Raw genomic sequence first — 14,307 nt, 5'->3', positions numbered from 1 at the left:
TTTGATGCTTGGGAGGAAAGGTATTAGAAGGGAAGGGAAAAAGTCACTAAAGAGAATGAGAGTAAGCAGGTAGAATTCAAGGAAGGAGGGATAAGATAATTAAAAAGAAATGAAAAGACAAAAGAAGAAAAAAAATAGGAAATAAAAAAAAGAAAAAAAAATTTTTTTTAAATAATAAAAAAATTAAAATTGAAATTGGAAGAAAAAAATTAAAAAAAATTGTAAAAAAAAAAATTAAAAAAAAACAAGAAAGAAAAATGAAAATGAAAGAAAACCCAAAATCAAAATTAAAAAAAAAAAAGAAAACAAACAAACAAATAAAACTAATAAATGCAGTCTTAGAGTTTGATTAACTTCTCTTCCAGTAGGTGGCGCTGTGACCACCAGGCCAATTTTCTCCTATCAATACGCGGAAACCAATCACTGTGCAGCAGCTCCTCCTCCCAGACTGGGCGAGTCTCCAATCCTGGGAGCCTAGGGCGTCCTCTTGTGTCTAGTCACCTCCCCACTTTTCCTCTAGCCAGGCCCCTCTCACAGGTGCCGCTCACCACAATACTGGCTACACGCCAGGTCTGCTGCTCCCGGGAGCCCTGTTGTCATGAATGACTGGGCACACTCTTCCAGTTTGCCAATCCCTCAGACCCTAAGTTTGTAGAGCTTGGGGCTGAGAATCCTCAGTGAATTTTACTGCCCCTCCGGTAGCCACACCCCCGGTAGCTGGTGCAAGAGACCTCAGCTGTCAGCACTGGTGGGAGCGTTAGTCCCGCGCCGCCTCTAATTCCCTCGGTCTGGCTACCGTGCTCACGGGAGAGCTGGGAGAGGCCCTTACAGGAGAGCTGGGATTGGCCCTTAAGGTTTCCCCAATGTGTGGAGAGGGAAGGTTAGCGAATTACACACCTGTAGCCGCAGGTTTCAATGAAGTTATCTCCTCCGCCGCAGTCTGATGACGTCAGTTGTCTGCCATGGTGGTATCTCTTGCAAATGGCGACAGTTCATTTCCCTTTGCCGGGTGACCAATGCAACGGGTGGGTCCTTACTGTCTCTCCCAAGCCCCGTTTCAAACCTGTGGCCACTACCTATGAAGGATCAGTTGGCATTTACCTCCGTAGGATCAGAAGGGCTGACCAGTTGTTTCAGCCGGATGGATTAGTGCTGAGTCACAGCTGTTTGTCTGCGGGAAGCAGGCGAACGGGAGCTTGAATTCAGCCGATCTGGGTTCAGTGTGTGTTCTGAGAGGCCCAGACTGCTCGTCCCAGATCCACGTCAGCACAGCATTGCCTAGTGATCCTGAGCAAACAGAATTAGGCTGTTTAGGACTCCCTATGCCTGCACAGCTGAAGAGGTCAGAGACTTGATCTCTCCGCGCCCGCCGCCATGTTGGAAATCTCTATGTTCTATTCTCTAGTTCATTTAGTTCTGCTATCATCTTTATTATTTCTTTCCTTCTGCTGATTTTGGGCTTAGTTGGTTCTTTCTCTAGTTCCTTGAGGTATAAAATCGATTTCTTATTTAACATCTTTGTGAATGTAGGTGTTCATTGCTATAAACTTCCTTCTTAGTTCTGCTTTTGTTGCATCTCATAAGTTTTGGTATATTTTGTTTTTGTTTGTTTAAAAACATTTTCTAGTTTCTTTTAGATTATTTTTTTGAGCCACTGTTTAGTCAGGAGTGTGTTGTTTAATTTCTACATATTTGTGAAATTTGCAGCTTTTCTTAGATTTGTTCTGTATGTATGTGTGAGGTCCATTTTGTTTGGTAGTGTTCTTCAAGTCTGCTGTTTCCTTATTGTTTTTATGTCTGAATGTTCTATCTATTTTAGACGGTGGCATTTTGAAGTCTCCTACTGTTATTGTATGGATGTCTATTTCTTCCTTCAGTTCTACCATTGTTTGCTTTATGTGTTTAGGTACTGTAAATTTGGTTGCATTGGGTGTGAATATATTTATAGTTGTTATGTCTTCCTGGTCAGTTGACCTTTTTATTATTATGTCAAAACTGTCACAAGAGGCACAGAAGACACTGTATAATCTTAAGAATTCCTTCCTGCTAGATCTTCCTGGTTAATTGACCATTTTTTTTATCATGTGTCTTTTTTTGAGAGAGGTGTCTAGAGGCACAGTTTTGAATGCCTGTTTAGTTTCCCTATTAGCATTTCTTTATTTGGTTTTCTGGGTTTTTTTTTTTGAGTCAATATTGGTTAATATTAAAAGTAAGTTTCCATATTAATTATAATAAAATCATGCAAAGTCTCTCTTATAATTTAAAAATTTTTAGCGATTTAGTTACCAGCCCCTTTGTTCTCTCATTGTTTATTATGTCATCCCCTTTTTTTCTGTTGTGATTTAGTTCAGGTAATTTTATTAAAAGTTTTCAGAGAATAAGCTTCTGGTCTTGCTGTTCAACTCCCTTTTCTTCTTCCTTCCTAATCCATGTTTTGTCCATGTGAAGCTTAGCATGCCCCCTAGGCATTCGAGTAGAGATTTTTACATAGACAGTTAAACATACAACTTACTTTGAAGCTTACAGGAGAGAATAAGACTGATGATATAAATTGTGAGACTAATCAGCAGAGAAATCATACATAAAAAAAAAAAAAAACTATGGGACTAGATGAAATCACCCAGACAAAAGCACAGATCAGTGCTTCTGAAACTATCTGTGGGGAAGGGATGAATTTTATTTTCTATTCCAAACTATTGCAGCCAATACTTTGTAAAATGTGATATCATAAATTACTCTTAAAACACAATATAAAATCTTAGTAAAATAAAGATATCTAAATTCAAGCTTACCATTTTATTCTTAGATGCACCACATAAAACTACTCTGTCAAATTGCCATTAGAGGTTTTTAAAGGCTTGCTCTCATTTCTGTTCTTCTGTCATTGTGGTCTGGTAACAAACAGTGATTATGCTGATACTGGAATGTGGACTACACTTTGAGTAGCACCTGTGTGCTAAAAAAAAAAAAAGAAAAGAAAAGAAAAGAGGGTTAAGAGCTGGTGAGCTCTGACCTTTGGAGAGCCTTCTCCTGGGGGAGAAACCAGCAAAGAAGCTTGAGGGAGAGTGACCACCAGGTAGGAAGAGAATGAAGGTAGTCTATAGTTAGGGAGAGCTGGAGAGCAGGGTGGCACAAGGAGGAGGCAGTGGGCAGACAGGTCACATGCTACTGAGTGGTTGGGCTGGATAATAATGAGGACAAGGAATTGAGTGTTGGCTTTTGTCAGTATTTAGGTGTGGGGAAGAAAATGTTGGGGATAAAAGTCCCATTGGAGTACCTTGGGGAGAGAATGGGAGGGGAGGAAGTGGAGCTCAAAGTACAGTCAACTTTTTTTTTTTTTCCTAAAAGATCTACTAGAAAGGAGACCAGAGAAAGGGATGCTGTTGGAAGGTATTTCATTTATTTTTTAAAATAAGTGATCCCCCACTTACACAAGCCCCTTTGAATCATCGCATTCATAGAGATGGGAGTAGAATGGTAGTTGAGACATGGGAGCAGGGGGAGGGAAGAGTTGGTATATGATGGGTACATAGTCTAAGTGGTGACGATGAGAAAGCCTCTAGAGACAGGTAGTGATGATGGTCACACAACATGGTGGAAGTACTTAATTGCACTCAACTGTACACCTACAAATGATGAAAAGAGTTAAAATGGCAAAATGGTAAATTTTATGTTAGGTAAATTTTACTGCCCCCCCACTATTAAGTGACACACACATATGTGTCATTTACATGTATAGGAATACTTATGTATGGGAATAATTCAGCAGAAAGGAGAAACTGGTGATGCAGGTGGCGCCTATTCAGCAGCAGTTTTATTCATGGCTTTTACTTTGGGAGAATAACAGTCCTGGGGAGCACGTGGTGGGTATAGTTTTCCAAGAATAGGGTGTGGTGTTGAGTATATCTTCCTTTGAGTTCCTAGAAAGGGGCTGAAACTATAGCCATCATTCCAATGTGTATAAACCTGGCCCCCGAATGTATGCAAGAAAACTGGTTTGGGTTCAGTCCTAGTTTTCCTGAAGAAGTTGAAATTCTACTCCTGGTTGTCTGCTTTCGACTGAGGCTTGAGTCCTTGTACACTTACTACACAGAGCTCAAATAAATCAAAGGCCATAATTTATATGAATTGACTACTTATTAGGTACAAGGCTCTTTATCCTTAACTCCAATAGACCTTATAAGATCCCCATAAAGTAGGTGTTATTATTGTGACCATTTTTCAGATATGAAAACCGAGGCACAGAGATGGTAGCTTACTTGTTTATGGTCACACATTCAGAGCTCAGGAAGTGGCAGCCTTGGGATTTGAATGAAGTCAACCTGATTCCAGGACTCAGGGTTCTCCAAGAGTTTATGTAGAGGGAAGATATGGGAATATGGAGTCATTCTCGCTCAGCACACTAAACTTTGAGTCTACCTTACATTGGACATGCAGATCAACAGAAATTATCCACCATAACTTTAGCACCATGTCCACATTGTGGGCAGAGGATTTAGCTATAGCAAACCTTGATTTCTGACATTAAATTAATGTGATCATTTTGACTTTTTGTTGATGTTAAATTCTTCAATGAATTTGTTTTTAAAACTATACATGATTTAAAATATATAACTTAATTTTATGTTTTTCATACTTTTAATAAATATTACCTTAGCCAATAATAGAAATCCTAATACATTTTTGGTTTGCAGAGTCTAATTTTTACAAAGTAAAAAACATATTGGGGTAGTTTTATATATTTTTTACTCTTTTCTGAAAGAAAGGATCTTTGTTTCTTTTCTCAGTTCTCTGAGAATCAAGCAGACTTCTGTATAGAGGAGTTAATGGAGGACTCAACAGAACTATTCTCTGCTAACTCAAAAGGCTGCATTTGAGGGACTCTTTGAGTCCTGCCTTCAAAGGCTTCGGCTGCCTGGGTGACTGAGCAATGTAGAAGTAGAATCTCATTTTTGAATTGCTTCCCAAGGCAGGCTTTATTTAGCTTCGGAAGAGAGGGAATGCACTGTGATTCTTAAAGAAACTTGGTGTAATTTTGCATTGCGGTAGCAAATTTGCAAGACATCGATCCCTTTTCCATGGGTATTTCCTTAAGGTGGGAGGTGGGTGGGAAGAATAGGCTGCAAAGATTTGCTCTCTTTGACCTGGAAGATGCAGAAGTCGCTAGCAATTAGATGGTGAACTCTATGAGTTGACCAGGGATCTTTATATTATCCCCTTTTTTTTTTGTATCCCTTCCTAGTGCTCCTTTATTAAAGCAGGGCTGTGAGCCTGATTTCTTGGCGCAGAAAGGCAGGACTATTATTTAGCCCTATAACAATCTCTAAGAGTTGAATATAAAATGAACGTCATTTGCATAGACCTTTTCCTTGGTGAGAAAGAAAAGATTTGATCTGGGTTCACGAAATGGCTTTAGATCTATGTAGTTCTCACTGATACTACTTGATCTGTTTTGAATTCTAGCTTATTTCTAGCAATTAAAGGGAAATCACTAAATGTTCCCTGACTGAATTAATGAATGAATCTGTCATTGCTGTGTAATACTATTTGAATCAGTATTATTTTGACATATTATTTTATGGAGAGGGAACTTTTCCATTTTGAAAAATAATAAACAAAAGCTCCAGTGAGTTACTGCTTATTAAGTTTTTTCACCAATATGACTTAAACAGATGAATCAGTAGCAAAGAAGGATCTTTAAAAGAAAAGTTGGATTTCCACTTTGTTCCCTTCTGCCATGATGAGAAATTAAAGATGAAAGGCAGAATTAGCGTATCCAACATCTGAAAAATTGGAATAAAGAAATTATTACTCGATGGGATTAAGCATGAATTTATAAAAAGAATGTAATTATTTAAAAAATTGTAAACATATGTGGAGTGCTCAGAACATGCCGGAATTTCGCTGTATTAAGCTGGTCACAAGTTAAACTCACTTCATCCCTATAATTGAATGAGGGAATTATTCTTATCATCCATTTCACTTTCATAGATGAGGATAACTGGGTTGTAGGGAATTCAATTTGCCTAAGTTTATCTAGCCAGCAAGTGACAGATCCAGGATTTAAACCCAGATAGTCTGGCTCCAGAGCCTCACTTTTACTATGAGGTTACAATGCTTCTTAAAAGATGGCATCAATGCCGGGCTAGATGGCAGAGCCTGTAATCCCAGTGGCTCCAGAGGCTGAGGCAGGAGGATTGCAAGTTCAAAGCCAGTTTTAGCAATGGCAAGGTGCTAAGTAGCTCAGTGAGACCCTGACTCTAATTAAAATACAATATAGGGCTGGGGATGTGGCTCAGTGGCTGAGTGCCCCTGAGTTCAGTCCTTGGTTACCTACCTCCAAAAAAAAAAAAAAAAAAAAAAAGATGGCAGCTAGTGTTTCAAATTATCAAATGCTATTGACCCTCAAATATTGATTGGAGGCTCAGATCTCAAAGATTATGTTTAGGAAAAAAATTTGGAATGCTCTTATCATTGCTGAAAAAGTCTTCCTTTTTATCTTTAATCCTAAGGGATTAGAAAGGATTCAGGAGATAATATCAGTAAACTGCTTCTAGTATTCTGTATGAAATTTACAACGTTGAGAGAACATTTATTCCTATACACCATAACTGCACACAGAAAGGTGCACGTAAGAAGTAAAGAAACTGGTATCAAACAAATATAGAGAAAAGAAAAATAACACGAAGCCTTGTAGTATAGAAGACATAAGGACAGGTAAAAGGAGACAGCAGGACAAAACAAGACTGGCCATAATGTCAATTCCAGGTTTAAGGTCCACTCTCACATATGTTGATCACAGATTATACTATCAAAATTATCCGATGCTATCTGCAGGTCCATAAATAACCTCTCTTGATCTGGACCTAAAGAAAAACAGGTGCAAGAATGCTTTTGCTCAACAAATAGATATTTCTGTGATTTATATTTTTTAGGATCTGATTATTTCATCTGTAAGTCATGCTCTCAATCAAACCCTCAACGTTACACGAATGTAGGACTGTTTAAGTTCACAAAGCAGAATAGTGAAACCCTGATGAGGAAGTCAATAAACATTTTTCATCAAAAACAAAGGAATAAAGGAAGAAAACAACCCCTAGTAGGTGATGATTAACATATCAAGTCACCAACACAAAGGACTAAAAATGCCCTCTTAGATCATGTCTTTGTGCTATAGATTTTACATACATGAATATGCCTTGCTAAAGGGAAGCTAGCATGTTCCTCTCCAATGCCTGCATTCTACCCTGTCTCTCAGAGTGTGTATTTTTGCTTTCTCTCAATAAAGTCAATCCTTGTCTTACTTTGACCCATCCTTAAATTCTTTTCTATGACAATGTCAAGGACCCTCACTGTCTGAGTTGAAGTTCACCTCCCTTTGGGAACCTCCTTGGAACTTCCATCCTGGTGACAAGAAAGTTGAAGTTCATGAATGCACTTTTTACTATGTTATCGATTAGGGCATTATTTGAATATTTTGTTTGTTCTTGGTCAGTTTGAGCAATGACCATAAAGAATTTTCAGATGCTAAAATAATAATTTTATGTTAGTTTTATTGCAAAAGGTGTACATAAAGTCTCCAAGTGATAAACTGAAATCTTAGGGTTAAGATCTCTTCATGTTTCAGAATAAAGAAAATTTTTGTTCAGCTTTAACTAGTTTCTGAAAAAAATATGTCATTTTGGTTGCATAGGTTAATTCACTCTGAAAATGGGAGAAAATGCAGATGCCATTAAAAATTCCTCCAAATAATAAGTGTTCAAATAAGGTATATATTATAGAGAAATGAGTTCATTTATATATGGTTATTTGTTACACAAGTAAAAAGTTGATATAAATGTAGGCTATTTAGATATTTACTTTTGATTGGCAAGGTGGCCAAGAACATTAACCAAACATTTTGATCCAGAGGCTAAGAAACAATGAAACATTGATAATGAAAAATGGCTTGTAGAAGTGCTATATTGGGCAAATAGACTTTTTACCTTCAAATTTCCTGCTGGCATTTATAATCTCATTATATTTCTTAAAACCTTTAGCTTATCCAAGGTTGCCAGGAAGCTATGTATTGAAAGGAGGAAAATTTTAACATATATTAACAAATATGAGATTCACTAATCACTTTTGAACTAGAAATATTCTCTTTTTTGTTTTTTTAGAAATATTTTCAAAAGAAAACTTTAATTTGTTTGTAAAGTAATTATGTACCTGAAGTGACTGATTTTCTCTTGTAAAACCAATGACACGTTTGATTATAGTAGGAATGTTACAGATTATATATTGCTTAACTTAACATGTTTATTTATTTTCTTAGTATAATTTTTATAGCACATTCTGTGATAACTGGAATCCAACTAGGAAGAAGACATGGAATTTGTGAGTTCAACAATGTTTTTCTAATAAACAAAATGGATTAGAAACAAATTAAGGGATATGAAATTCAAAGTGTTCTTCCTAACCACTTTATTTACTTAGGGATCTACCATCTCTTATTAGAAGTCTCATATCATCTGGAATAACTTAGTATGACGTTAAAAGCTAAAGATATATAATTCTTATGACCAATTCTCTCTTCATTCTGGATTAATCAGTTCCAATATCCTGGTGGAACAAAGGAATTAACATCTCTCCATTTTTTTTCAGGAGAATTCTCTATACATTTTATGTATTTTAAAGTACTGCATCGAACTCTTAAAAAAATTTTGAGTGCATTCAACATTTTCTCATTTAGTGCTTTTGAATTAAAAAGGTGCTATACTTGGTTTTGTTTTGAAAATGTGCTGTTTGATATGAAATGCCTTTACAGTGATTCTGACTGAACAATCTGACATTTTGGAGCTGTGAATGCTTCATCAGCTGGTTGTATTGCAATTCAATATTTCTATTTCCCCCAAATTTTCCCCTTTGGTTTTCTTACAAAAAATAATCCAAAAAAATTACTTGAAAATTCTGTAAGTAAATAATCTTTCAGATATGATTCTAGCTTTAGTTGTAACAGTTATAAAACACATTTTTTTTTCACTTACTTTGAGTTAATGCTTTTCAAATCACAAAGAAAAAACCCCCCAAACCTCCTTAATATCAAATGCTAACTTTTCAGATTCTAACTGTTAGTAATGAGAACATTACTCTTTTATATATGGCACTGGAACCTTGTAAACTCTCAAGATACAGAGAAAACTTCTGGAAAAGACTAGTTTAATAAGAAAATTTTGAAGAGCCTATTCCTTAGTGAAATTGCTCACATAGGAATTACAGAACTCTGAAATTTGGTCTATAATTAAGTCCCAAGTGTGAGCGAAGGTTATGCTGTCTATTTTCAGGTTTGTCAAAGGATTAAGCTAAGCCAAATTAGGATGTCAAGGTTGAATCTCAGAAGAGTAGGCTATTTTACAAAAATCTAAATGGAGTTTAAATTTGTCCAAATAGTCATTTATGTATATCAGTGCATAGTATAAAAACAAAGAAAGAAAATATTTGGATAGAAAAAAAAACTAATGAAATTGTTCATTAGTAATTTTTTGACTTAGTAATAATTTTTTGATGTGAAAGAGTTTTAGTATGTATCAATAAGAAACCATTTAAGTTACTAAAACAAAGAAAGCTTAAGAGGTGATTTAAAAATCAATGCAAAAATTGCTCAAGTTCTTCTTGAATTTTAAATTTACAAGTTATCACCCCCATTAAATAATTTCTAATAAATTATTTTTTCTGGAGTTTTGACAATGCATATTTATTTATTTATTTTTATCATACATGACAATAGTGGAATGCCTTACACTAATGCATAATTTTTAAAGAGATTAATCTGTTAGTGCCTTACGTTTAAGATATTTTGTAAACCTTAATTTTGTTTCCATCAACTTGAAGCATCCTCTGCTTTTCAGACAATTTCTATTGTAACAACAGTACATGTTGTGTGCACATTTTGCCTCTATTTTCTTACAGTGACTAAAGATAAAACATGCATGTATAAGTTACCATTTCTTTCAACCAAAAGGGAGGCATCATTCCTTCTTCTGTCCTTCTAGACCTGGATCCACATTTTGTTCTACACTATTTTGTGATTTTTTTAAAATTCAAAGCCTTATGTCATACACAAATATCATGTCTAAAAGTTTAGATTTGTAGGTTTGTAATTGATCAGTATGGTCTCCCCTTTACCTTGCCATACTGCCAGGGATTTCACCCCTATTGCCCTTTTTACTTGGAGGAAGATAGTCTATGAATTTTTCAGTTGATTTAAGCTTTTGTCTCTCTCCTAGAAAAATGATATTCTATTTAAGCATCAAAAGTTTAAAATTAATCTTTAGTTTCCAAAGACCTATAGTTTATATATACTTTGTTAATTTTACAATTTTTTTTGTAGGACCAGGAGGAATGAAAATAAAATGAATTAAGAAATAAGTACCATTTTTTTCTTCGCTGGACATTTTGAAAAGACAAAAATCTCCCACAAATGCAATCAAGTGATGATTTGATATTTAGTATACCAACTTACACAATTTTGTTTAAAATGAAATAAACAACCACTTTTTGGGAGGAAGGGAGAGAAAATATGGATTTAGAGGAAGAAAGAGTGATCCAACAGAAGCTGCAAAACAGTTTTGACTCAATTTTTATTTGCTGCACCTTTTTTTGGTTTCGAAACCCTGAGATGTTGTCTCTTATTGCTTAAGAAGGTAACCTATTGTATGTTTAACCAAGAACAAGCATCTTTAAATTATTAAGGAAGTTTGGATTCAGAGAAGATACTATAACTCATCCTACAAATTATGAAGTTATTTGCAAATGATGGCTATGATGAAGAGGTGACAGCCATATCACCATCATAACCATCATCACTATCATCAAATATATTTTTATTATGACGGTATATTACTTACCCTGTGGCCTAGAGAAAGGTTCCGTAGGTCCTCTTGAGTTGAATGAGTTTTTACAAACCTTCTGCACTTAGATATAATTCACAGCAGCTGCAAGACCTATAAAAGCTGACTATATCTGTTGAGAAAAATCCTGTGCTTTCCTCTGTCGGGGTGCAACAGATCCTAGTGAGTTTTGCAAGTTTAAAGCAGAAATTAATTCTAAGCCTTGATCTGTGGCCTGGCAGCTCCCCCTTACGTCCACAGTCTAGAAAACAAAACAAATGAAGTTCCGTTATGAGTGACAAACCAGCAAGGGTGTCTTTTTTAAGTTTTGTACACTCAGCAACAGAAATGGTGCCAACTTCCTGCCGCCCCACTTGCTATTCCCCAAAGACCTATAATCTCTTGTTTTCTTTCCAGCCCTTTAAAATATGTTTTCTGGAAGGCACTTTGTAGCTAATTAATAGTAGGCTAGAATTTCCTGAGGTTTGATACGCTGCTCCCTCTGAGAGATTTGCATTTTTCATTCCAGATCATGCTGTGAATACAGGGTCTCTTGAAATGTGGAATTTGGGGGATCACCGAGTCAGTCCAGAATGACTAGGGTGAGGGTGAGATAAGAAAACCTGAATCATGTAAATTCAGCATCAAATTATGCTTTTATGTAAATTTTCTATATTTTGTTTATCATGGATTTTTTTGCAATATTATTTTTATTTTTAAAAAGATAACATCAAAATACTATCTTGATGACTCATTTTTTAGTCACCCTTTGGATTCTGTGTGTCTTATAAGCCTCACCCAAATCCCCAGTCCACTCAATAGGGAGTGGTCTTTTGGGGGGGTGTCTACCATTCCTAGAATTCTAGATATTACACTACAAAGTCACCACCCAATCCATCTCTCCAAATGAACTCGATGACCAACAATAAATAAGCAGTTTCACTGTGTCTATCACAAGTACGCATCATAGGGAAACCGAACCCAATGCCCTCCACCAATACGGTGATGCTGAAAGGGTTTAATGGGTTCATGTAGCAAGGGAGGAGCAGGTCCTTGGGTTCAGAGAATCATAAAATAATAAAGTTATATGACATTTGCGTTACTCTAATAAAAAAATAAAAGACCTGCCACATTGAGATGTTATCTGTAGTCTTGGAATGATCTTTTACTTTGCCTCGCTAAATTCTTAGTAGTCATTACTTTTAACATTTCAAAGTGTTGGCTTTTTTCTGGTAAGATAAAATAGATGTAACCAGATTGGAGAAGGCATCTCCCAAGAGCATGGGGTTTAATATTAACTCCCACAGGGCAAGAATGAAGGCTTCCGATGGGCGCCTTGGTCACCTTGGGTGAAGGAGGCAGGCTCAGCACACCCATGCCTGGAAGGTGACCAGGTTTCAGCCTTTGGGACTCCCAAAGTGCAGAACTAGGAGCATTTTTGAGGCTTATGTTAAGGAAGAATAGCGGTCTTTGGTAGAATTCAGGATTCATAGGCAGTGTTTTTTGAGTTGAACTTGTGTTTTCTGGAGCTGGTTTTCTTTGTTTAGCTCAGTTTCCTGGTTTTAACAAAATAGGGAACCCAGGAAGCTTTTAATTGCATCTGGGCAAGGAGACAGGGCTAGGGAGAGGGTGATCTTGATAGAGACTGAAAGGTTAAATTCACTTAGGTCTTTGTTTTCACACCAAAAAATAGGTCCTCATCTAATTTAGGCTTTTCATTTCAGAATGACTGAGATAGCTTCATCATTGTGTTTATCAGGAATTAAAATCTTGAGGGTCAGGGTTGAGGACATTCATTTACAAGTTTCTTAGAATTCATGTGGAAGAAATCTGTCCATAAATAATAAAACAGTATTTAGTTGACATGTGCTTGATTAAGAGTCATGCCCATTCCTTATTTCCTATTTCCACAGAAATTAGAGAAAAGAAATAATTTAATACTGAATTCAGATATAATTTCCCATCATGTTTATAAAAAGTTAGGGTATATTAGATGCTAGACTATAATAGGTATTGCTATTCTTCGTATCCCTTTCAGGGGAAATTTATGTTTGCCTGGTTTGAAGTTGTTTTTTTTTTTTTCACCCTATGATATATACAGTTTAAATATGGGTTTCATTACTCTTGATCTTCTAACTCTTGAATAATTGATACTGATATTGAATAGGAACATAGCTAAAAATCCTCGAGCTTTAGTTAATATGACTCTTTTAAATTAGTTTCTTAAAATTAAGAGAACCGTTTGCTTTAAAAATGTCATCTGCCACTCAATTTCATAAATGAGAATGACTCATATGATCATAGTGTATCATTAAATTGGATCAATTAAGCATATCTATGACACAACACTTCTGTCTAGGAAAAGCAAAAGCAAATGTCTTTGCAAAAGCAAAGACATTTTCATCAGTTTTGTAATCTCTTAAAAATATCCAGAAGGTTACAAAAGTATTTACATAAAAACTCTCATTTGTCTTACTTTAAACATAATTTTACTTTCTGTTATTCAACATGGACATTTAAGATGCACAGGTTGGGCTGGGGATGTGGCTCAAGCGGTAGCGCGCTCGCCTGGCATGCGTGCGGCCCCAGGTTCGATCCTCAGCACCACATACCAACAAAGATGTTGTGTCCGCCAAGAACTAAAAGATAAATATTTTAAAAAAAAATTCTCTCTCTCTCTCACTCTCCTCTCTCACTCTCTCTTTAAAAAAAAAAAGATGCACAGGTAATGTTTACAAATTGAATCTCATCTTCTTCAATATATTTAAGTGCTAACATCATAATAATGATGCTTTATTCTTCTTATTGCACATATACTTTTTTTTTTGGTGGGGGGAGCTTATGTTCAATTAAGCATGGTCTTATGATCTGGCTTTGGAAACCAGCCACCATTTTAAATCACCACCATGGAAAAACAAAAACAAATTTTGAGGATATGATATTTGCATTAAGGAATGAGTTTACTTGTTTATAGAGAATCATGGAATCCATTATATTTATTTATTTGTTTATTTACTGATGTATCAAAATGGACTCACTTTAAGGCCATTTTCCCCATGGGAAGATTTTCTCATGTGGTGATATCATGGACAGATACCATGGCTGGACCTAGATGACATGGTTTGAGTGTATTAGGTGGTATGTCATTAAACATTAAGATGAGCAAACTGATTGCTACCTAAGACAGTTTTAAAATAGCTTAGAGAAAAAGGGGAGTGAGGCAATAATCAGAATTTTAAAAGACAATATTTCTGGTTGGGGTAATTTTAATCATGTGAGATTGGATTGCAAATTGATTTATAAAGTGTAGAGACTGTGTTAGTCAGCTTTCCATCACTGTAGCAAGATACCAGGGATATTCAGCTTATCAGGAGGAGAAGTTGATTTTGGCTCCCAGTTTTGGAGGTTTCAGTTCATGGTCAGTTGGCACCATTGCGTT

At 35.9% G+C, this 14,307-nt stretch overlaps 1 long non-coding RNA gene across 2 annotated transcripts in view; it reads right to left on the bottom strand.

The window, feature by feature from the left end:
- The window catches only part of LOC120887267 (uncharacterized), a 45,813-nt gene extending 34,692 nt beyond the window's left edge, over positions 1–11,121 (bottom strand). The window contains exons 1-3 of one of the 2 annotated variants that reach the window (XR_013426562.1): positions 10,887–11,121; positions 2,793–2,956; positions 898–1,287 (exon numbers count right to left, since the gene is read on the bottom strand). This is a non-coding gene — a long non-coding RNA (uncharacterized LOC120887267). The remainder of the gene's footprint in view (positions 1–897; positions 1,288–2,792; positions 2,957–10,886) is intronic. The other variant, XR_013426561.1, reaches the window with a different exon arrangement.
- Positions 11,122–14,307: the final 3,186 nt, after the last annotated feature.

This window comes from Ictidomys tridecemlineatus, chromosome 10 (assembly GCF_052094955.1).
Source record: "Ictidomys tridecemlineatus isolate mIctTri1 chromosome 10, mIctTri1.hap1, whole genome shotgun sequence".
NCBI lineage: Eukaryota > Metazoa > Chordata > Mammalia > Rodentia > Sciuridae > Ictidomys > Ictidomys tridecemlineatus.
This window is presented reverse-complemented; position numbering and strand designations above follow the sequence as displayed.